At 42.3% G+C, this 24,336-nt stretch overlaps 1 protein-coding gene across 1 annotated transcript in view; it reads left to right on the top strand.

Annotated features, from left to right (window-relative positions):
- The window catches only part of CCDC13 (coiled-coil domain containing 13), a 977,767-nt gene that overhangs the window by 547,836 nt on the left and 405,595 nt on the right, over positions 1-24,336 (top strand). The window lies entirely within an intron of this gene.

Below are 24,336 nucleotides of genomic sequence, written 5' to 3' on the forward strand. Positions count from 1 at the left end.
TGACTGTGGCTAGAAGTGCCAGACAGTAGGCTCTGAGCACTACCAACTGCTGTTTTCTCTCACCCTCTAGCCGTCCTTCAGGGGTCCATTCTCTGTACAGTAACTCCTTGTTCTAGTATATGGAATCCCCTTTTCATTGAGCATCAGGTGCCTCCCTAGCTACCTCACTCAAGCCCTGTAATGTAGGGTCTGAGAGCTGAGCCTGTCTCAGCTCTCTCTTTGTAACCCTTCTCAGCTCCCCTTCTACAGGAAATCTGGTATCCTTTGACAGTGGTGCCTCACTGTCAGCCTGGGTATTACTACTGACCTCTGCCCTTGCAATCACTCTGTCCAAGGGAATACCAGTACCCACCAGCATCTGTGGCTCAAGCCTGACTGCTTGTAACTGCTTGCATACAGAGTACTGCATTATCAAAATCATTCCCTATCAAGACATCTGCAGGAATAGCTTCAAACACACCTACTTGCTTGCTTTCTTTTCCACCCTCCCATCTAAGGTGAACCCTAGCCAAAGGTATTTGGAATGGGTTCCTTCCTAAATCTCTGATTGGCGTAGACTGCCCAAGCAAGAAAAACTCCTCTTTAACCATTGCAGGCTTCACAATGGTTAAGTCAGAGATTGTGTCTCTCTTAGCAGTGGCCTGTATCCCATTTACTAAGATAGGATATAACCTCTTGTGGTATTTTGGTACCCTTGTTGTCTCCAGAAAACTTACCACTGGCATTCTGTTATTCCAACTTGCTGACTCCCCTACCTTTTGTTCCCCATCTTGTCTCTATGGACATCTAGATGCTACATGGCCCCACTGGTTACATTTACAACATTTAACCCTTGATCCTGGCCATGTACCTGAACTAGTGGCTTCCCCTGTTACTGGCAGACTTTGTTGGGGGGGCATTTTAGGTTGCCCACCATGGGTTCCCTTATACCCATGTGCAGGACTGGGTATCCCTTTCTTGTGCACTGATGCCCTGCTTGGTAGGTATAGGTCTTCTTTTTCCCCAACTCATCTGCGGTATTGCATTCTCTATATGCCAACTAGAATCTCATGCCCTCAGGCAAAGTGCTAAGGGCTTGTTCCCTCACCAAATGTCTGCCAGCCCCTCAGAAGTGGTGACCTGACACTCACTCACCCACCTATGAAAATAAGTGCTTAACTCTGCAATATAATCACACACACTTTCTTCTGCCTTTCACCTTTACTCACAAAACATTTTTCTGTAAGCTTCAGGTGTTAACTTTAAGCATTCCAATAAACAAATTTTAACTGTATTATAATTTAAGCAATCAGTATCAGACAATTTAGAAACAGCAGTTACAGCTTTACCATGGAGTAAGGTGGGTCAGGAACCATACCCAGAGCTCTTGGTCAACATTATATTGTTTGCATACCGTTCAAACATATGAATAAAACTATCAAAATTATCACCCTCTGTAAATTGTAGAAGTTTATTGAACTTTATTGCTTCTGGGGTTTGGTTATTCCCTTCCACATTACCTCCATGACCCTGGCAAAGAGTCAGCATCTCCTGCTCATGTTGCCTCTGCCTCTCATTTTCCTCAACCTCCAAATGCCACAATTTCTCTGCTGATTCTAATTCCAAATGTTTGGACTCCAGTTCAAGTCTCTTTAACTCCAGAAGGATTATTAAGTCCTCTGAGGAAAAGTTGACCTGTTCATTTTATGAGAGCTGTACATCCCCAAGGCCAGTCTGGTTGTCTTCCTGGTTGCTGGTCTGTGATGCAGCTGTGACTAAAGCTGCAATCATTTCCCCTTTAGTAGGGTTGGCATGCACCAGTCATTTGGCTTGGCACATCTTAGTCAACTGGTTCTTTGTCAGCTTGCCATAATCCTGTGCTGACATCTTTGCCTGCTCTCCCTGACCAACTAAGCTAACAAAACAAAAATAAACAAATACAACTATTGTAATATGAAACTCTGAATGTCTACCATGTGGCTGCATGAGAGTATAAACACCTTCTTTAGTGACCGCTTTTTACAGGCTACAGGAGTTCAATATCCACACCACTGAATAAGTGATGTAATCCCATCACTGCCAACCAATAAATATGTGATGTGGATATCCTACCACTGCCAACCAATTAAATGTGATGTGGATATCCCACCACTGCCACTAATAAATATGTGATGACTCACCACTGGACCAGTAATCAAGGAGCCTCTATCCTCACCACTGGCACCTGTGGGGATATTCACTGAGAAGATAACAGGTACACACACAGTATTTCCAGATGCACCTCTCTGCACCAAGTGTAATTTCTCTTATGAGTACACAGATACCACAGTCAGTCTGGGGCTGGTTTCTCCCTCTTTCTTCAGATCTTCAATAAATCTCCCCACTGGCACAGTTATCGAGTTGAATCCTTAGCCAGGGTTCCAAGCCAAGTCCTCCAGCGCTCTCTCTCTCTCTCTCTCTCTCACATTCTGTCCAATCCGTGCTTCATGTCCCTGCACAAGAAACTGACAAACACACACTTGGAGATTTGTTTTACACACACACACACACACACACACACACACACACACACACACACACACACACACACACAGACACGCACACAGACATGCACACACCTGTGAAAGTCTGGCACAGGTTTACGAGCTATGGCCGTTCTGCCCAGATTATAAGGTAGTTACCACTGCCACCAGAACCCTTCACCAGCTACTTTAAAGCCCTTAACAAAGGGTGCCCAATTTTACTGTGTAGTATTAATTATATTACAAATGATAGTCTGACCAAGAGCAAGGCTATTAGGAGTGACCCACACAGTGTCACCAAATAAATATGCAAGTACTCTCAAAACTTAAATATTTCTACAAAGATTAGCCACAATGAAATGTTTAAATATATTTAATAATAAATAATAAAAGAACATGAAAATACTAAGTATATATTCACAATGACATCAGAGATCAAAATCTCAGGAAATATTTAAAACAACATTGAAGGACAGTCTCATACAAATAAAGAAAAACAATATATAAACTAAGTTTCACTATATTCCTGACTCTGTATAACAGAGTTACTATACCCTAATAACTTATTTAATAGAGAGAAACAGTTGATGTGGTGAATGGTTCTTCTTGGCGTTGTCAGGCCCAATACAGAATGCTCTATCTCACTAACAGACTTCTGAAAATAATATCTAAAATATTACGTCTGAGATAGCTTGCAGAATGACATCATTTCTGGTCATCTGACTAGTTCCCATGCAAGACCCCTATTGCTGGAAGCTGGCAGGACTTAGCACCTTCCTGTAAAAATACACACACAAGGGCTTTTGCTCAGATCTTTGGCAGGTGCTTGAAGACATAAAACAATTGCATACCTCATGCTTCCAGAGTAGTGATTAGTTCACCCCAAAGACAATGCAGAAAGCTTCCTAATACATACTTTGTGTGTCTGGCTGCATTGAAACCTGTGGGATAGCATCTTTATGGCTTAGCCTATAAAGTGATTTAATTTCAGATATTTTTCTAAAGTTTGCTTGAATGAGGTTAACCCTCCAGTTTCCTCTGTTAAAACAGTTACAATAGTGCATGTACATTTCTGTTCTTTCCAGTAAGGCACACTGTGCATACATTTCAAACACAAGCACATTACAAATACCTTTTCAACACAAACATCTGTACAAATCAGTTTAATAGACACATGACATAAGTTCTAATACATTGTAATACCAACATCTTGTATGAATCAGTTTGATACTCACAAATGAGATATAATTATTTACAAAATTCCAGCTAGCTGTGCTGGCAGGACCTCCTTTTGTCACACGTAGCAATAATTTATCTCTACCAGTTTTGCAAAGGTTCACTATCTGGTGAATTATCTGTTTTGCTGTTAAAGCTATCTTCGACTAAGTCACAACAGTGAACCCATTCAGCATCACCATGTCTTTCTTAGTCATTCATATAGGATTCCTGTTATATAATGGAAGATGCAATTCTTCGAATGCGCCTTGATCGAACTTGAAAGCACGAAACAGCAAAATAGCAAAACGGCATATAAGAGATTTCTTTCCCTGGGAAAGAAATCGTTTGACCACTTCAATTACTTTGCCATTTTTGTCACTGTAGTGCGATCTCGGAGTTGGTATTTTAAGTAGGGGAAGTGTTCGGGATTGTAAGCTTTTGTTTACATGGGGTCGATAAATCAGTGTTCCCTTCTTTATGTGTTCACTTATTTAATATAGACCCTTCATATATTACATCATATCTCAACTATTACTAATTTCTTCTAAAACATATTTGAAATATAGTCCTCTATCACAGGCTTTATTGCATGTTTTTCTACATGTGTATCTTTCCTGCTCTGTAATACTTTATTCATATTTAAAAATTCCACTTTGGAAGGGTGTAACATCTTCTGTTCTTTTCTTTCACTAATGGCAAACATCTTTATTTGTGTAGCCCTACTTTTGCTTTCTTCTTATTTCTGAAAAGGTCACCTTTTCTCCATGTACTCTCTGTTCATATTCCAAACATATACATTTGTTGTTATTTCTTTTTGTATTCTGTTTTTCATATGTTTGCAACATTTTCTATTCTGCATTTCAGTTGATGGAGAAAATACTTTAAGATCTTTGTGATCTTACAATAATAGATCGCTGGATGTTTGCAGTCTTATCATAACAAAGTGATAAGGTTTCCTAATTTCATTTTCCCATCCTGAACTCATTTCTTTTATTATTCCCTCTTTTCTATTACTACTGGTATCATTCTGTGGTCATCATTAGGATCACTGCTGCAGTAGCCTTAGCTATATGGTCTAATGTCTTTTCCATCTGAATCAATGTATTGGTTATCAGATCTGATTGGATCTTACTTTGGCACCTTATTTCAAGCTCTTGGATCCAGTGCTCAGGCTCATCCCCTACCCATAATTCCTTTTTGTCCCTACAATACCTCAGATCTTGTTTGCTGCCTATATGCTCAAGATGAGATCTGCAAGGGCTCAGTGCAGTTTTTCAGATAAGTGATTATTTCTGTCAGATCTCAAACATTTTTTCCTAGAAATAGCCTTTATCCTTTTGTATTTAGTACCTCCTCAGTTTATGGGAACCTTATTTCCATTTTTCAACCTTATGCAATTTCTTCTGGGAGTATTTTTCATGCCCTTTATCCCTTGTCTTCCTGCTGGATTTTGAGCTTGCCTGAGTTTCTTTATTACTCTTCTTTCGCTGTACAGCTCTTAGAGTTCTAAAGAAAGTATACTGTTGTTTATTGGTCTTTGTGGTTGCATGATTGTTTTTTTTTTCTTCTTGGATGTTCTACAACATCTGTAGCTTCAAAAAGTGTAGAGCCTCTGGACACAAGATCTACCCCCTCGGATTCTCATAATCTGTGCATCTACTGTTTGGGGGCAGACCATTTAAACATAAAATAACAGCCCCACACTTCTTTCAGAGGCAGGGTGCTCATTGATGGAAAGAACTAGTGCTCAAGGGTCTTCTCCCTGCCCAAGTGGGAGACTTGACCCCTTTGGCTTCCACAACAGCTTCTCCTTCTTCCAAGAAAATGGACAAAGCTAAACCTGCCAAGGAAAAGGATAAAGAGAGAAAGTAAAGAGGAGCAGAAGGAAAAAGAGAAACAAAAGAAATGATGTAGAAATATGTCTTCAGATTTGAATCCCTAGTATGGCCCGGCCCTGAAAAATCCAAGTCTGTTGGATCCAGCATCTGGATAGGAAAAAGTTCAGATCTGAGCAGCAACCCTGGCATGCCATTTGTTTCTGGAGTCAGCTAGTCCTTCACTCCATTTCCCTACACTCCAGGAAAACATCAGTCACCCAGACCACCTTCTGTGCCATCTTCATACTGGTCTTTTCATTTGTTGAGAAGCCTTTTGGAAGCCGATATCAATAGGATGACAAATAAATTTCTTCAAACGCATATTTAGATGGCAGTCCTCTCAGTGGCTACCCCACCAGAGTCTCCTGGTAATTTTCAGGTTAGTGCCCTTCTTTGTTATGCCTTCTCTGGTTTGACCTTTGGGATCTGGTGTCTTCGGGTTTGAGTGATTCCCATGAGACAGTGGTGTCACAGCACACAGCAGCTTTTGCTTTGACACTAAATGTTTCCCTTACCCGTTCAACTCCTGCACTGTTGTATCGCAATGGGTGTTGGAACCGAGGGTGTCAGGGCCAAGGTATGGGGGCTGAGTTAATCTCCAAAGTTATCAGAGCTGTCTCTAAGCCTTATACAGCTTGACTTCAGTGTCAGCTTCAGAGCCAAGTCAGGTCAAGGCTGGGGATGTTCCTTCCTTTGAGTCTTCAAGTCCTGGGAGGTTGTCTTCATTAACAATCTAAATTTCAGCATTTGAAGCCATTGAAAGGGTCCTTACATGCACTTGACACTGTCTTGTCTCCCTCTGGATGCTACGGTGCTTTCCACACATCCTATCCATCAGGGGCAGCCAAACTCAGTAAGCAATGAGTGTCTTCACTTGACAAGTTCCCATTTTAATTTGGAAGCATCTGTGGAGCACCCCACTGAAGAAAGTCATAGGAAGTCACCTTTCAAAAGGATGCATGTAGATTCCTCTCAGGAGTCAGTCACTGAAGATGCTGACTTTGAGGAAGGATAGGGGTCCCCAAGGTTTCCCAAAAGATATCTTTATTGGAAAGATCCTGGAATTTGATAAGCAGAGGAGGATAGGTTGGTCATCTAAAGTCCCCTCCCAAGAGGAGTCAGTATTCCTCAAAGTTTTTAGGGCTGGCTCATCTACTCCCTGGGTGGTCCTGTTCGCTGATGTGCTCATTGATTTGGTCTTGGAAGATGCCCGACATGGTGGAGCCAATCCCCAAACTTGACAAAATTCTCATGTCCCCTAGAAACAGGTTACATTGGAACAAAGTTCCCCCAGTAGATGCTATGGTGGTAGTGTCAACCACTAAGAAGGAACTTTCCATGGAAAGCACCACTGTCCATCCCTCTAACAGAAAGTCGAGGGCATTGGACAGGTATGGAAAGTGGTCTTATGCTTCAGAAAAATTTGATGAACTACCAAACTCACATGACTTAGTTTCAGAAAGATTTGATTAGGGAACTTTTCAAATCCCCCTCAAGTCATTTGTTTGTGGGCATTCAGAAACCTGTAGAGTCACAGCTAACAACCTTGCAACCCATGTTTAATGTGTCAATGCAATTACTTTCTAGTGCAGTGGATGGCACTGCAGAAGCAGCAGGCACCGGCATTGTTATTTGTTGTTATGCTTGAATGTATCCTTTGATGGATCAACACTATTTGGACCCAAGATAAAAGAGATGCTCACCAGAAGCAAGTAGGAGGGCAAGACTCTGCCATAGGACTATGTTTTTCCCACTCCCCAAATTACTTTTTCCCAGAACCAGAAGGGTGGAAAGAAACTTTTGTAAGTGACAGAATTTTACCCAGGATGCTTCTGGTAACAAAGCCCCCCCCCCCCCGAGACAGAGGGGAGAATAATTAATGAACATCAACAAAGGGGCAGATGCAGACCACAGAATCAAAGGTTTTGAGGTCCCCATACTGAGAAACCCTTCCAGCACTCCCAAACAGTGGCATTTTGAATTCAGTCAGTGGGCTTTTATCTATGCACCTTCATGTCTGAATAGCCATCACTCTAGCCATCACTCAAGATTCTTGGGCGTAGAGGATAATCACCAGACGTTACATTATTTCCTTTACTTTCCCTCCACTGAGCAAGAAAAATATTCCCAACTTTTTAGCCTTTTAGAGGAGTTAGACAGCAGAAGAAATTTACAAGCTGCTAGAAAAATAAGTCATCCAAGAGACCCCATCAGAATAGCAAGGATCCAGTATATAGTCAAGATTCTTTGTGGTTCTAACCAAGACCACGGACCTCAGGCCTATTCTGGACCTCAGTCACCTAAATCAGTTTATGAAATAGGCAAACTTACAGATGGTCACAGTGCAGTCCATTTTACCTCTTTTGAGGAAGGATGACTGAATGTGCTTAACAGACCTTCAGGATGCTTGCTGCCATGTAAATATAGTGAGGCAGTCCAGAAGGTTTCTCCACTTTCTGCTGGGGGCCAGTCATTTCCAATTCAGAGCACTGCTCTTTGGTTTTGTCACTACCCCCTGGCATTCACCAAGTGCATAGCAGTGGTGGTAGCTCATCTAAGACTGCAAGGGTTCCAGGTGTTCCCCTGTATAGATGACTGGCTGTTTACTACTCCCACCCAGAGATCTAATCATCCAGTGCAAGGACTTCTTGCTCCATTTCTCTCAAGACATGTGAATTACAATAAATCTTAAAAAAGCCAGCTGACATTGATTCAGGCAATAGAATTCATAGGATGATACATTCCTGTAATCAAGAGTTCTCTCTATCCATCTTCAAGCATCTGAAGTCCTCTTTTCCTCCAATTCCTAAGCATGGCTAATTCTCTGACTACTGAGGCCAGTGGCTGCATTGATTACACTGGTTCCACAGGTAAGCTATTACATGGCATTGCTGCAGTGGGCCCTTTCTGTTCAATGGCTACTGTTACATCAACCTCTTTACTTTTCATTATGACTCATGTCATCCCTTTCTGTGGTGGTTGACCTCCCCGTTGTTTCATGGAGTCAGTCATTCACTTATCCACTCTGATTGGCCACTATGACCATGGGCACCTCCCTTCTGTGGTGGTGGTGCATTTTGAAGGGAAGACAGTCCAAAGCATATGGTCCATGACAGAGGCTTATCTTCATATCAGTCTCTTGGAGATGAGGGTGGTCTCCCTACTGTTGCTAGCCTTTAAGGACTTTGTCCCCAGACATCCAAATGTACAAAATGACAGTAGTCTGGTGAATCAAAAAGCAAGGGGAACCCTGTTCATACCTGCTATGCTGGGAAGCCATTAGAGTGGGGCAGTGGGAAGTGTCTTCTCAATGCTTTCTAATGGCAATGCACATCCTGAGGTGGTCCATTGTCTTGGTGGACAAACTGAACAGATCTTTTCTTCTACCTCATGAGTGGTCCCTCAATCAGTCAGTGACAATTATGATTTCAGTCACTAGGGCCAGCCACTCTGTGATCTTTTTGCTTCCTATCTGAACAGCAAGTGCAGCAGCTACTTTGCTGTTATCACCCCAGAAGGATAGTTACCAAAGAATGCTCTTGCCCACAACTGGACCCCAGGTCTTCTGTATAACTTTCCACCTTTTCCTGTAATAAACAAATTTCTACAGAAAACCATCAGGTGCAAGGCACCAATGAGTCTGATTGCCCCCTTCTGGCCACAGTAAGTTACCCTTCCTTTGTCCTCATTTTAAACAGCCTCCATAGGTTCTGGGTTCTCTTCCAGGCCTTACATCAAATCCATCCATCCAGCCTAACTAGGATCTATAAGCCTTAAAGTTAACTGCATGATTCCTCCAATTCTAGTGATGGCCAGGGAGGCCAGGCTTTCTACTTCACTTGTTCATATTTTATTATCTTCCCAGAAACTTAACATAAAAAAAGTTTACAGAAGTAAATGGAAAAAAATGCTGTTGGGTTTCCTCTAATGGCTTAGATCCCTTCTCAGCATATCTCCTCTGCTCTCAGATTTGGATTTTCTAGCACTATTATTCCAAGAAGGTACCAGTTTCTCAAAAATTAAGATTTAGCTAGCTGCCATATCCATTTTTCATGTTGAGGAAAATGAGGATCCTACTGCATCTTTGAAACCCTCTATAGCTATTTAAATGTAACTTTTTTTTTTTTTTTGCTCAGACCCACTATCAGAGATTTTGCTAGAGTTCCCATAGATAAGATTTGAACTGCAGCTACTTGGTCTACTATTCATACATTTATATCTTTCTATAAGCTGGAAATGCATCCTAGCTCCCATGCATCCTTTGACTCCATAATTCTTTATAATATACTTCCTTGAGACCACCTTGGAGAATTAGTAGCAGTGGAATCTGTCAGTTACATTGAGTCAGACAGAAAAGACAACATCAGATATTAAAGTTATGTACTTATCATAACACTAGATTTGTGTTATCTTCTTCTGTCTGGCCAAACCTCCCTCACTCAGTCCCATGTACCTAAATTGTCACTCATTGGCTCTCAACTGATCAATAGGACCTGTCCAGGGCACTGTCATAATTCAGCGTTGGTGACTTTTCACCTGTCTCATTATTGGCTTGATAGTAAAAACTTTTGGGACTTTTAGATAAAATATTAGATTCAAATGGGCAAATTCAGTCTAAAGTATTGTAGCGACAAGAGGGAAATATGGATGGGGGGGAGCCTGAGCCCTGGATCCAATAACTTAATAAAGGTACTGAGGTTAGATCCGATTAAATCATATAACCCATACACTTAGCATGATGGAAAAAGACAACACAGATCTAGCTTTACTGCAAGTACATAACTTTCATTTATATCCTACTAAGGATATAGCAGCCAGCCAGCTTCCAAAGCTTTCAGGGCACCTTTTACATACCCAAACCATTAGTCAGCTTGAACTGAGTTGACGAAAAAGTCATGTTTGGGTGGTAAATCCTTCACAACTTTCCTGCCGCTGAAGGAAGTTCCTCTTGCAGGCTTTTGAAGACAAATGGTCATCTAACACCGTTCAGTGCTGGACAGATAAGTTCCCTTTAGGGGAGAAAATACCACTTTAGTTTTATTTGGTAGAAAATGTACCTTTTCTGTGAAATATTAATTTTAAAGGTAGGAAAATGCATTTTCAGTGACTGTCATGTGACTTAATTACTTTTAAACAGGAGTGTCACTTTTTTACATCTGTGGTAAAAATTGTTAAATCTAATTTTAGGTGACTTATTTCAAAAGTAAAAGTTGTGTTGTTTTACTTTTGGGGCTGAGGTAATGGTTTAAACAACTTTTTTACTATGCTTTATGGGGAAAGGTGACTTTTTTATTACTTATCTTTTTACTGACTGTTGTTGCGGGCTTCCTCAGGAATAAGGAATCTTTTTCTCAGTTCTACCTTCTTCCAGCCCTACTCTTGCCCTGTAGGACCTGATGTTGGAGTCTTGGAGCTAAGGAATCAGGTGAAAACCTCTGTTGCTTCAATCTGAGACATTGGCCTTTGACTCTTCAGCTCCAATCCACTCTTTGGTGCCAACCATTGAGAGGGATCTGAGGATTCCACCCAGGTCCTTTTCATACTCTTTCATTGGAGAGTTAGATCTGACCATGGGTGCAGTGTCATCGAATCCTCTAGCAGCTGGTGTAGCTTTGCAAGTATTGGGGAGGATCCTTACTTCACCATGCAAGGCAGATCCATAGGTTCCAGCGGTTACAGGTTCTCCCCATGACCTGCGGTCTATCAGGTTAAAATCTGCAAAGGAGTCATCTCAGCATATTTGTTCCATAGACCCCAAACATCCTGCCTCTGTGCAGAGACAGTCCTTGGAAAACACAAGAGTCTCACATCCTGAGTCATCTAAGAAGATGGCATACAAGAGGAAGCATCTAGGCTCACCAAATGAGTCAGTCACGTCAGATACTGATTTAGATGATGGAGACAATCCCTTCCCCTAGGGTGCTTTCTTCAGAGAGATCCTGAAAAACATGCAGCAGAGGGGATCTTGGCCAACTGAACTCCCTATCTTAGAACAAAGTGGTATTGTTTGAGCTATATGGAATGACTCCTTCTATGTCATAGGTAGTCCCTCCCACTAATGGGTTGGTGCATTTGGTGGTGAGGAACCAAATACCTGTGAGTTGATCTCAAGGAAACCTGAGAAAATTCTACACCCTACTAAAGATAAACCTTTCTGGGCAAAGACTCCTCTGGTAGACCCTGTTATAATTGCAGCAGCCACAAAGAAATAAAGAATTGTCTAAGGACTCTTTCTCTCTCCATGCACACAACAAGGAGTTCCGGGCAGTAGACAGACTGGGAAGCAGGCATATGCTTCCTGTTCCTTTGCCATTAATGCTATGAACTACTATGCTCAAATGACAAGATTATCTCACACAACAAACTTTATCCACTCTGAGGATTCCCACTATGCCAGAGTCACAGAAGCAGCTCCAAGCCACTCTGTCAACAATGTCTAATATTACCTACCTATCCATGTACCTGTTTTAGCACTTGTGCTTTAGGCCAGTTGCTTTACATTTAACAAGGTTCTTGTGGTCTACACTCTTGTGGAGAAATCCTTATCAAAACCCTCTCTCCATAAGTCTGCCCAAGCAGTCAGAACACTGTCTGGGCAATTCCCATCAGTTTCTCCTGCCAGCGTGGTCGACATGGGCATACTGAGACAGTGTAGCAACTGCCTCATATTTACTGACAGCCCCCTTCTCCTAGCACATAATTCTTCTACTTGCGAGAAATGCATGTACATCAGTAACCTGGAGTCCATGCTCTCTCATGCCACAGTCAGTACTCCTGACAAAGAGGAGATTGCCAGGACAAACACCACACCACGCACATCACATAGCCAAGCACAACATACAACACACACCTATGCAGAGGTCCTCAATAAAACTTACCTAAACAGCAGAGACCTCCAAAACACGCAACACTCCACACACAACAATAAACACATCGCACACAGCAGACAACACACCAGTGTCTCACAAACATAGCCCATAAAGCAAAACAATAAACCATCACAACCCACAAGACATAACAATAAAACAAACATTGATCAATATAAAAGAAATCCAGGCCACCTTGTTGAGGTAAAAAACAGTCTTTATAATAAGCCAGCAATACCAAATATGAGCGCTTTCGTCTACAAGCTAGACTTCATCATATAAGAATCAAATAAAAAAAACATACTAGTCATTTGTGACTCAGTTGTGTGACATGCAGATGTCCCCATCACCAGGCTTGACAAGGAGGTCACGGTCAGTTGTCTCTCTGGTGCCAGAATCCACCACATCACGCACGCACTTAAGTCTCTCCACAACAAGTACAAGTGCAACTCTGTCATTGTCCATGTTGGTGTGAATGACTTGAGACATACCTCCCTTGACTATATGAAAAGATTAAGCTCTCAGAGTATGTGTCCCAGGCAGGTATGACCATAGCCCTAAGCAGCATCCTACCTTCACCAAGAATGATACCACAATACCAACAAAAAATTATTGACTTCAACAATTCAATAATTGGCTTAATTCTGGTGTCATTCCAAGGGGATCCAGTATCTGTCTGCCGGGGATGACATGGTTGACATGCCTGGATGCTTTGTCAGAGATGGCCTCCACCTGTCACGACTGGGTTTCTGGATGCTGGCCAAGGCTTTCGCCTCCCCCATTGTGCCTTTTTAGGCAATGTCCCAAAGACAAATCTTCCAACATAAAAGATCCATCAAAAAGCAAATTGAAGGTCATGCTGCATAACACTAGGAGCCTTAACCTGAAAATGCACTCATTGGAGGCTCTCCTTGCACTGGAAGATGCCAACATTTGTACAGTCTCAGAAACTTGGTTCAGGGCTGCATTGAGCACCCCTGCCTTACCAGGCTATAACTCATTCCATACATTCCAACCCCAAAATAAGTTTGGGAAGACTAATGGTGATGAACTTTCTATCTTCATTAAGGACAGGCACACCTCCAGACTGGTTTGCCAGCATGATGTACTGGAACTACACCAGGTGTAAGTGACAGTTGGCAAGACACCCAGCCAAGTTATAGCCAGCTATAGATGCCTCTCCATGACTCAGGGCACCTACTCCTCTTAGCTGGATCTACTTGACTCCATTAAGGTACCCCCTAACACCCTGATCCTTGGTGACTTCAACTACCTCACCATAGAATGGGTGAACTATTCCTGCACTAATGCACTCACTCAATGATTTCTTGACTTCATCACTTCCAATGCACTAGACCAGCTCATCTCATCTCCCACAAGGGGAGATAATATTCTGGACTTGGTTCTCACCAACATTCTCAAAAGCTGACTACAACCTCCTAAAGGAGGGTATGTGTAGCTTCACGCCACAACCCTCCTCAGAGGATGGAGACAGCGTTGCTGAATGGTACACCAATACATGGACTCAAGTCATACCCAATAGAATTAAAACCTGCTCCTCAAAGAAACACAAACCTATTTGGTGGACATCCACTATCAACAGGCTTTACAACAAAGGGAAGAAACTGTTTTCCAAGCGTAAAAAGGAACATATTCCAAATTTGAAAAATTCCATCCTTAGTCTCAACAAGCAAATCAGATCACTAGTGAAAGCCTCCAAAGCCCATTATGAAATGAAACTAGCCTCCAAAACAAAGGGAAACCACAAAGCCTTGTTCAGTTACATCAGGAACCTCCATGGCAAAGCCCAGGTTTGTTCCGAATTTGTACTTAACAGTATCACTTACACCAATCCTGTTGACTTTGCCAACCTGCTAGCAGATAGGTTCAGCACAAATTTCACCCCCTGCCCCCCAATTGCCTTTTGACATCCCTGATACTTGTCTTGCACTTCACATCTCTGTAAATCAAGTGCTAAAGGCCCTATCCAAGGCAAAGAACACAGCTTCCATGGGACCTGATAGTATACCGGGCTGTATTCTGCACCATCTCCAGCAAAAATTGTCTTTGCCATTGAGCACACTATTTAACCACAGCCTGTGTACAGACTTTATTCTAGCAGACTGGGGAGCTGTCATTGTCATCCTCTTGCACAAAGGTGATGCCACTACTGACCCTGGAAACTGTTGCCCCATTAGCTTGACAAGTCCGATCTTTAAAGCCATGGAGCATATATTATTACAGATCTCGTAAACAAGGAGATAGGCAATCTCCAGGCACTTGACTTCACCAAGTTTGGACTTGTCAAGGACAGATCTTGCCTGTTGAACCTGGTTGACTTCTTTGAGACTGTCACCAAAGCCCTGGATGAGGGAAAGTCAGTGCATACAGCTTACCTTGACGTGGCCAAGGCCTTTGATATAATCCCCTAGTCGGGCATCATCGAAAAACTAACACAACTTGGCGTAAATCCCTATCTCATCAGGTGGGTGGGCAAATGGCTCAACAACAGGACTTTCAAAGTCAAAATAAGTGCCTCGACCTCCGATAGTAGACCTGTTATTAGTGGAGTTCCCCAGGGATCTGTTCTGGGACCCCTACTGTTTGGCATCTACTTATCAGAAGACAAAAAGCCTGTGGCTGACCATGTTTGTGGACGACTGTAAGTTGGGTGCTGTCATTGACTCCCCAGATGATGTCAACATACTGCAAGATGGTCTCACAGCAACTAATGACTGGTGCCAAAGTCATGGCCTCAAGCTAAACACAAGAAAATGTATCATTGGGTCTATATTAGATGAACGAATGATCAAAATGTCGAGTACAACATACTCAACACACTTTGATCGATCGTTCATCTAATTGAAACCTAAAAACCCTGAAAAATAAAAAAAACGAAAGATTTTGTTCATCCCACACCTTCCCTATACTAACATACAACAACACACATACAACCAATGTATACAAACACCTACATGCTCACATCATTCAAACACTTAAAAATCTACACAAACACATCTACTTTTAAAACAAAGAGGGAAGGGTTCACCCCCCACACCCCCCTAACTAAATATACCAACTCCAAGATCGCTGTACATTGGGGAAAGGGCAATTTCCCAGTAATCGCAAAGCGACTTCTTACACAAGAGATTACCGGGAAATTGCCCTTTCCCCAATGTACAGTGATTTCGGAGTTGGCATATAAAAGTAAAGAAGCCTCTTACCTAGCTATTCCTGACAGTGTAGCATGTCTACATCACACTCTGCACTCACTAGCAAGGCTGACTAAAACATTTCGGAACTCCACATTTCTACATTTACAGTCTCCGATTACATGAACATTCGATCAAAGTGTGTCGATTAAGTTGTACTCGACATTTTGATCATTAATTCATGTAATATAGACCCGTATCACCATACCGTTTAGCAAAAACATGGCCCCTACTGATAACCACATCAACAGCAACTCCCTAAGCACACAACCTGTGGTGAGAGACCTGGGCTCTCAGGTTGATAACAACCTCACATTTGACCATCATATAGCAGCACTGGTCAGAAAAGCCTTTTACTTAGTTCATCTCATAAGTAAAGGGATTGCATCCAGAAAAAAAGGAGGTTATTACCTCTTTATACTCCTCCCTCATTAGACCAATAATTGAGTATAATGCCCCGTTTGGTATGATACTTCTCCAAACATCTGCACCAACTGGAAAGGCCACTGAAATACCTAACAAAGAGAATCCATGGCCTCTAACACTTGTCCTGCGTGGACAGGCTGAAATCACTATTATTCTATTTGGTATCATACAGATTGCTCAGGGGTGATCTGTGTCTCACCTACAAAGCAATCTTGGACCCTGCCCTACCAGAGATGCTCCATATCCATAAGTCTGACTCCTCATGCATTAGCTAGTTGAAAAGCTTGAATCTAATATGTGACATCAACAAAACCTGCTGCAGTGACAGGTATGTCTCCCAGAGGCTGCCCAGTCTCTGGAACAGACTTCCTATACATGTCAAACAGATCACCTCACTGACTCTCTTCAAGCGCAACCTTGATGAGTGGATGGGAAACCACTAATTTGACCCAGGGGTTCCACCTGTGTCCCTCACTGACAGGGGTGACAGGTGCTGCCTGAGGTTTCCTTTTGGGGATAAACTCCTGGATAGGCTTGTAAGGGCCCCAGGGCCATTAGCTTCAAAATCTCCTATGATCCTATGCTATATAACATGGCAGATGGAATAGCAAGAGCAGGCAGAGTGAGCATCACCATAAGATGCTATACTTGGCTACACTTGTGTGATTTGCTGGGCAACTTTAAAGTGTCCTTCACAAATTCTCCCTTTGAAGAAACCTACCATTTTTGGTTCCACAGTGAAATAAAGGATGCTTAAGACCAAGCAGGATAGCAGCACCCTCTCTGTGGTTAGTTCTGAAAGTTGAGACATCTTAGTGCACATTTAACAGGATCCAAAAGGTCTCACTAGACCAGTCCAGACTGGGTCAGGATTTTATTCATTATTCTTTTTGGTTTCCAAGAAAACAAATGACCTCCTACCCATTTTTGACCTAGGCCTCATAAACAATTATGTTGAAAAGACCTGCTTTCAAATGGTCTTGTTGCAGTCAGTTCTTCCGTGTCTCCAGAAGAACAAATATATGTGCTCTGTTGATCTCCAGAATGGTTACTTTTACATAAAAATAAAGGAGTCCAGGAAATTTCTGCACTTCCGATTAGGACTAAGTCATTTTCAGTTCAGAGCCATGCCTTTCAGTCTCATTTTAATTACAAGGGTGTTCACCAAATGGGTAGTGGTAATAGCAGCATATCTACTTCTTCAGAAATTCAGAATTTTCCTTTATCTAGATAATTGGCTCCTAGCTGCCTCTTCCATGGAGTCTCTTCTACAAGGAAGGGATTATCTGCTCCATCTTTGTACTTCCGTAGATATTTTGGTAAATCTGGGGAAATTCTGACTCCCACTCAAATTTTAGTCTTTCTGGGATGCCCTTTAGACATGGCCCACAACTCTGATCTCTCGTCCATGTGATAGAATTGCTTCCCCAAGGGCTGCAGTACAAATCTTCTAGAGTTCTATCACATTATGGCATGGCATCATTAATTCTTATGGTGCAGTTTGCTCATTACCATATGAGAATTCTATAATCGTTACCACTGTCACAACAGTATCAGATGTATGATTTCCTGTCTCAATCCATCAGGCTAACTCAGCCATGTAGAACTCATCTAAACTGGTGGCTTCATTCTCCTTTGATATCTGAAGGCAAGCCTTTCCAGGTCCCTTCTCCAGTAACATCTGTAACCACCAGTGTATCCTGTCTTGAGTCATGGTGGTAGGGCTTTGCAAGGGGAGAATGGTCCAAGGTTTTTGGTTAGAGTTGGAGGCTTGTCTTCCTATAAATGTTCTGCAGATGAAGGCAGTTCTCCTTGTGTTGCAGGAGCTATAGGACTGTCTTCCTCTGAGACTGATAAACATACAGATGGACAATATGACAGTGCATAAGCAAGCAAGGGGGAACCAGATACTATCCACATTTGCGAAATCATGAGAGTGTGGCACTGAGGGATGGCATCTCACTGGTTTCTGACTGCAACATATATCTCTGGAAGTTTCAGTGATCCAGCTGACAGGCTCAGCAGGAAACTCCTGTGGCCTCACAAGTGGTCTTTAAATGCATCAATTGCCGAGGAGATTTTTGGTTGCTGGGGCAAGCACTGCTGCAGTCTGTTTATGACTCCCCAGAACACCAAATGCAGCAGTGCCATTCTCCCTCCTCAGGGACAGCAGCCCAGGGACACTGTGTCTCATCATTGGCCTCCAGGGGTTACTTTATCCCTATTCCCCTATTCCACTCATGACCAAGTTCATACAGAAAACCATTCAGTGCAAGGCCACAGTCATAGCCCCATTTTGGCCCAGGCAGATATGTTTTCCTCCCTCAAATCTTACCTGAAGGAGCCCCCTTGGTTCCTTAGTCCACTGCTGGATCTTGTACCACACCCATTTGGGGAACCTCACCTGGACATTTTCAACCTGAAACTACCCACCTAGTTTCTCGAATTCCAGTGTTGGTACTGGATACATCCTTTCCTACTGCTGTAGTTCACATTCTAAAAGCCTCCCAGATCTCGTGTGTGCATAGATTGTATCACAGTAAATGGAAAATATTTTCAATATGGGGGGACTCTCAGAACATAGAACCCTTTTTGGCACCAGTTGGAGATGTACTACTGGAGCGCCTTCTGTGTGGAGTCTGCATGTCCTCCCCACGGTCGAGTGGCGTTTGAAAGACATGTGTGAATGGGCATGCCTTCGTTGAAGGTTGGGCATTGGGCTGGCACTTCGGCACAGTAAAAATCTACTGCCAATCATTAGCGGACCGATATATATATATATGGGTCTACCTGAAAATATCAAAACCCTAGAAGATCAAAGAGGACATCGTCGAGATGAAATCAGCAAAAACTCATTTCAGTGAAGGACCAGATTAGCGAATGTATTCCCAGGTTAAGTAACCTGTTGGTCAACAAGCTGAACTTTGCCCTTTTCCCAACTGTAGTGTGATCTTGGAGTTGGTATATTTAGTTAGAGGGGTGTGGGGGTGCAGCCTCCCACATTAGGTGGTGTGGTGGGCTTAGCCCCCCCACCTGGGTGGGTTAGGGATGGTGCTGTTTTGTTTTCGTGATGTTTGGTGTTAATGGTTACTTACCCTGGGAAGATATTTGTTGATCCGGTCTTTTGCTGATGTGAGTTTTTGCTGATTTTGTCTCGACGATGTCGTCTTCGATCTTCTGGGGTTTTGATGTTCTGAAGTAGACCCACATATTTATATATATTTATGTGTATGTTACTTTATTTATACTGCTGTTATGTTTTACTAGTTCAGGACTGATAGGCTGTTCTCCCCACCTATATGGGCAAGAAATACCTGAAGTAAGATTCACGCTGATTGACGATTTCCCTCCTTGAGGCTCGCCAGTCAGTGGTCAGAGTGAATGTGTGGAGAGAGACAGTGCTTTTTGAAGGATACAATCCCTATAGCCTAAAGGCTAGCTACAGAACTGAGGAAATTGAACATCTACTTTGGTGGATAAGCACAACTTGCACAACTGTACTCACCTGGAGACCAGTTCCGGATTTCCTTTGTGAACCTGTTTGTAACAGTACTCAGGTTCAAAACATTTTCACTTCGTGGCCTAGTACCCCTTATCCCCCCCTTGAGTTTTCTGGTGTCCTTAGTTTTAAAAGCTGAAAGTCATCCATTCTTATACATTTAGAGTTCAGACATTTCTTAAGATTTTGTTATGTCTGGATCGCATTATCAGTTTTCTGCATTACCCTTTGGACTAGCCACTACTCCAAGGGTGTACACAAAGTGTCTAGGTCCTGAGATAGCTCACTGCAGACTGTAAGATATTCACATTTTTCCTTATTTAGACAACTTGCTTATCTTTGCAGAGACTTTTTCAAAGTATCAGAAATCTCTCAGTTGGTTAAGAGGTCACCTATACATACTGCAGTTCCTGGAGAACTTACAAAAGCCTTGTGTGACTCCTTTCCACAGGATTGATTTACTGGGGTATCTTCTGGAGACTTCAGTTCAAAGAGCTTTTCTTTTAGAGGAAAAAGTAGATCTGTATCTAGGTGTATTCCTGAGTTTTTCCACTCATTCTACAGTCCCAGCAAGGGTATTCCTTAGGATTTGGGGTTTTACAGCATACATGATGCCCATGACACCTCTTGCAAAACTGAGAAGAATCCAGTGGCACCTGAAATCTGTATGATGTCAGCATCAACAGCCCCTGACAATTTATATTCCAAATTTGGCTTTTGTGAGAAAGAATTTTTGTGGCGGATACACCAAATTTCTCAGAATCCAGGTCTGCCATTGTCCCTCTCAGCTGTAGCACAGTTGGTCACAGCAAACACCCCAGAGTTTGCTTGGGGAACAGTGTCTATAGAGATTAAAGTACAGAGTCTTTTGAACAAAAAAAAACAGAATAAAAAAGCATAAACATAAAAAATATGTTAGCACTTACTGTATAAATGCTGTCAATTCTCTAAATCATCTATGGTCTCAGGGACCTCCGCAAGTGTTTGCAGACAACATCAAAGTGATATGGCACATAAACAAGCAAAGGGGAACCAGATTTTACCCTTTGTGCAGACTATCCATGGTAGTCTGAGATATAACCTTTCAGAAGAATCTCACACTACAGGCATTTTACATACTGTCAGAGCAAAATTGTGTAGCAGACAAAGCTGAGCAGGACAAAAACAGGCCCTCATGAATGGAAATTGAATCAAAGGGTCTTCCAGGAATTGATCCAACTGTGGGGAACACTGCAAAAAAATATTTTTGTCTCCACTGTCAGCAATCAGTTGGTGAGATTGTGCTCCAAAATACTATGCAAGAAGGCCTGGAAGACAGATGCTTCTTCTTTTCCATGGACAGAAATGTTCCTGTATGCTTTTCTACCCTTTGCACTAACCAGTAGACCTGTCACCAGTGGAGTACCACAGGGGTCTGTGCTGAGCCCCACACTATTTGGCATCTATTTCTCAGACATACAGGCAGAGTAGATTGCCTTTGGCTCACCAAGTTTGCTGATGATTGTAAACTGGGAGCAGTCACTGAGTTCCCCAACAATGTCAACATATTACAAGAAGGGCTAACATGAACAAATGATTGGTGCCAAAGACATAGTCTAAAACTAAATGCAAAAATAAAAGCATTATTATTCCCTTTGGCAAAATAGAATTCCCAACAAATTACAATATTGACAGCATCCCCATGAGTTCCAACCCAGTAGTGCAAGACTTGTGAACATAGGTTGAAAGCAGTCTGATCTTTGACCACCAAGTTTCTACAGTGGTAAGGAAAGCCTTCTATGTTGCACTCCTCATAAGCAAGGGTATAACATCCAAGTCAAGTGATCTGATAATTCCACTGTAATCAACTGTCATCAGACCACTATTAGAGTATAATGCACCCTTTTGCATGTACTTCACCAGACACCTGCAGCAGCTGGAGAGACCTCAGAGGTTTATCACTAAGAAAATACAGGTACTCCAAAGCATGATCTTCATGGACCTCAAGGGTTTCTCGTTAAGAAAATACAAGGATTCCAAATCATGACTTACATGGACAGTCTGAAAGCCTTGTCACTTTTCTCTGCATCTTATAGGCTGCTGACAGGTGACTTCTGTGCCTGGCCTATAGGGCAATCTTTAACCCTGCCCTAATGGAAATACCGCACATCCACAAGTCAAATGGCACAAGAGTCACTCACTCTAGGGATCTCAACCTAGCATGTGACATTAACAGAATATGCTGGAGAGACAGATATGTGTCTCAGAGACTGCTGCTTCTCTGGAATAGACTTCCTATTCACATAAAACAGAGCTCCTCACTGATCCTATTTAAACATATCCTAGATAATTGGATGCAAGACAGCAAATTCACCCCCGGGGTGGCACCCATGTGCTTCATGGACAGGGTTAGCAAGTGTTGATCACAGACCCAGTCTGTTCATAAATTTGTGTTGTGAACTACCCAAAAAGAACAAATTGGGACAATTGGGATTGGTGGTTAGGCTTGTAAAGGCTCTAAGGCTGCTAGCCCAGTAACCTCTTATGAACCTATGAACCTATCACCACTGGAGCCTTTATAAGCCTAGCCAAACATCTCAATTGTATCCTGCATGTTTATGTGCATTAAAACTTATTTTAAGAGGTATATGTAAGCTTGGGCAAGATTTGCAGGCTGCCTGTGTCCATTAGAGACATAGGTGACAGACCCTGAGTGTATTTCCTATTTCCCATCCACTAGTCCAAGTTTCTCTTAAGGGGAAGAGATCTGCTTCACATAGATGGGAAGCCTGTTTGAGAGAAGGGGAATTCTCTGAGACACATACCTGTCCCACCAATGTGTCCGATTTATGCTGCAAGCAAACTTTAAAGCCCCTAGATTGAGTCATTCCGATGCTATTTGTTTTCCAGATATGCAAAAGGTCCATCAGAATGAGATCCAGGGATACTTGTATGACAGGCACAGATCTTTTCTCAACAGTCTTGTAGGAAACAGAGGACAGAGGTAGGGCTTTGAGGAAATCTACATAGGGCATGCTGTTTATGTCCTGAATTCTTTTTGTGAGTATTTTCTATGGACATTCCAGTTGTTACATGTGCCTGGTCAGATACATACCAAAGGAGGGCTTGAACTCAATTATGGACCTGGTGAGGACTGTATACTGTGGAATGATGACTTGCTTGGACATAGATAGCATGCCCTTGCATTTTAATTGAGCAACATAAAATGGTTTCCTTAGTACTTTAGACTCATTTTGGTCAAAAGCCAGGTTATGATCTACATGCATACCCAAATCCATGACTACTGATTCTACTCTTAGGGGTGCAATCATCATCATAATCGACCCCTTTTTCCCATTTCCTACATGGGGCTGTGGTGTCATGTCAGGTGTCTCCATCTGTCTTGCTTCAGTGTCACTCTACCCTCTTCAGCATTCATGCCTAGCTGTCACAAGTCTTGTCTCGCACAATACATCCGTCTTTGTTTTGATGCCCTCATTTCTTCTTACCTTCTTCCCGTTTGTCCCAAATCTTCACTAGATTGTCTTCTGCTTTCTGCACATGTCCCTAAACCACTGTGATCTGTTCTCTTTGACCTTCTCTGCAATAAGAGCTACTTGGGCTTCTGCTCTAATGTCCTCATTTCTTTGTCTGTCCCACAGTGTGCATCCTACCACACATCTCAGACAGTTCATCTACATCACTTCTAACTTCCTCAACTGCTCTGCCTTTTCTGCCTTGATTTCTGCACCATACAGTAGTACTGGTCACACCACTGTTTTGTACAACTTACTTTTTAGCTTTTTTGGAATTCTTTATCATACACTATCCCTGACACTCTGTGCCATTTGGCTGCAGTCCCCCTGATTCTAGCTTTGCCTCCTCATTCTGACTTCCCTTTTCCTCAACCACCCCTCCCAGTTACTTGAAGCTGTTAACATGTTCCACTTATTTTCCCTTCTATCTCACTTCTGACCTTCTTCTGATTTCTCCCATTTGCTACCATTACAACTGTCTTATCTGTACTCAGTTTCATCCTATCTACCTTCAGTTTTGCATTCTATCCTATCCTTTGCTGAGGTTCTTGCTCAGAATGTACCTGTAATGCCACATCATCTGCATGCAGCAATTTTGTTAATTTGTCCCCTCTGACCTGTTTGCCAATTTTTTTTTCTTGGACAGTGCAGTGGTGCAGCGGTTGTATTGTCACCTCACAGCAAAAGGTTCTCCTGTTTTATTCTTGGCAGGGTACCTTCTGTGCAGAGTCTGCATGTCCTCCCTGCATTCATTTGGGTTTCCTCCAGGTGCTCCAGTTTTCTCCCATATTCCAAAGACGTGTCTGGAGCATTGTTCCAAGTCTGACTTTCCTGGTAAACAAATGTTAAAATTAAATATATATATATATCCAGAGTAATTCTGAAGAATCCTAAATATCATTGTGGTGATTTCATTCTGGCCAGGCATCAGTGTTTCTCCTTTCTTTTGAAAAAGTCCAGGGGCAGTTACCACAAGGTTCCTCACAAACTGGATCTACTCACACAGGACCATATATGTCTGATACATTCTGACCCCCAAACAACTGCAACTGACTGCCTGTATGATAGAATCTTTACATCTTTTAGGCACCTTTTTCTGAGGATGTGCAGCAGATATTAATGGAGTCAAGAAAGGTTTTCTAGCCGGTGCCAAGAAAAGAACCAGCATCTATTCAGATCTAGTTTTTCTCTGCTTTTAAGTATTTGTATGAGTTACTGTCCT

The sequence above is a fragment of the Protopterus annectens genome, chromosome 3.part0, assembly GCF_019279795.1.
Source record: "Protopterus annectens isolate FY-2018-M chromosome 3.part0, PAN1.0, whole genome shotgun sequence".
Taxonomy (NCBI): Eukaryota; Metazoa; Chordata; order Ceratodontiformes; family Protopteridae; genus Protopterus; species Protopterus annectens.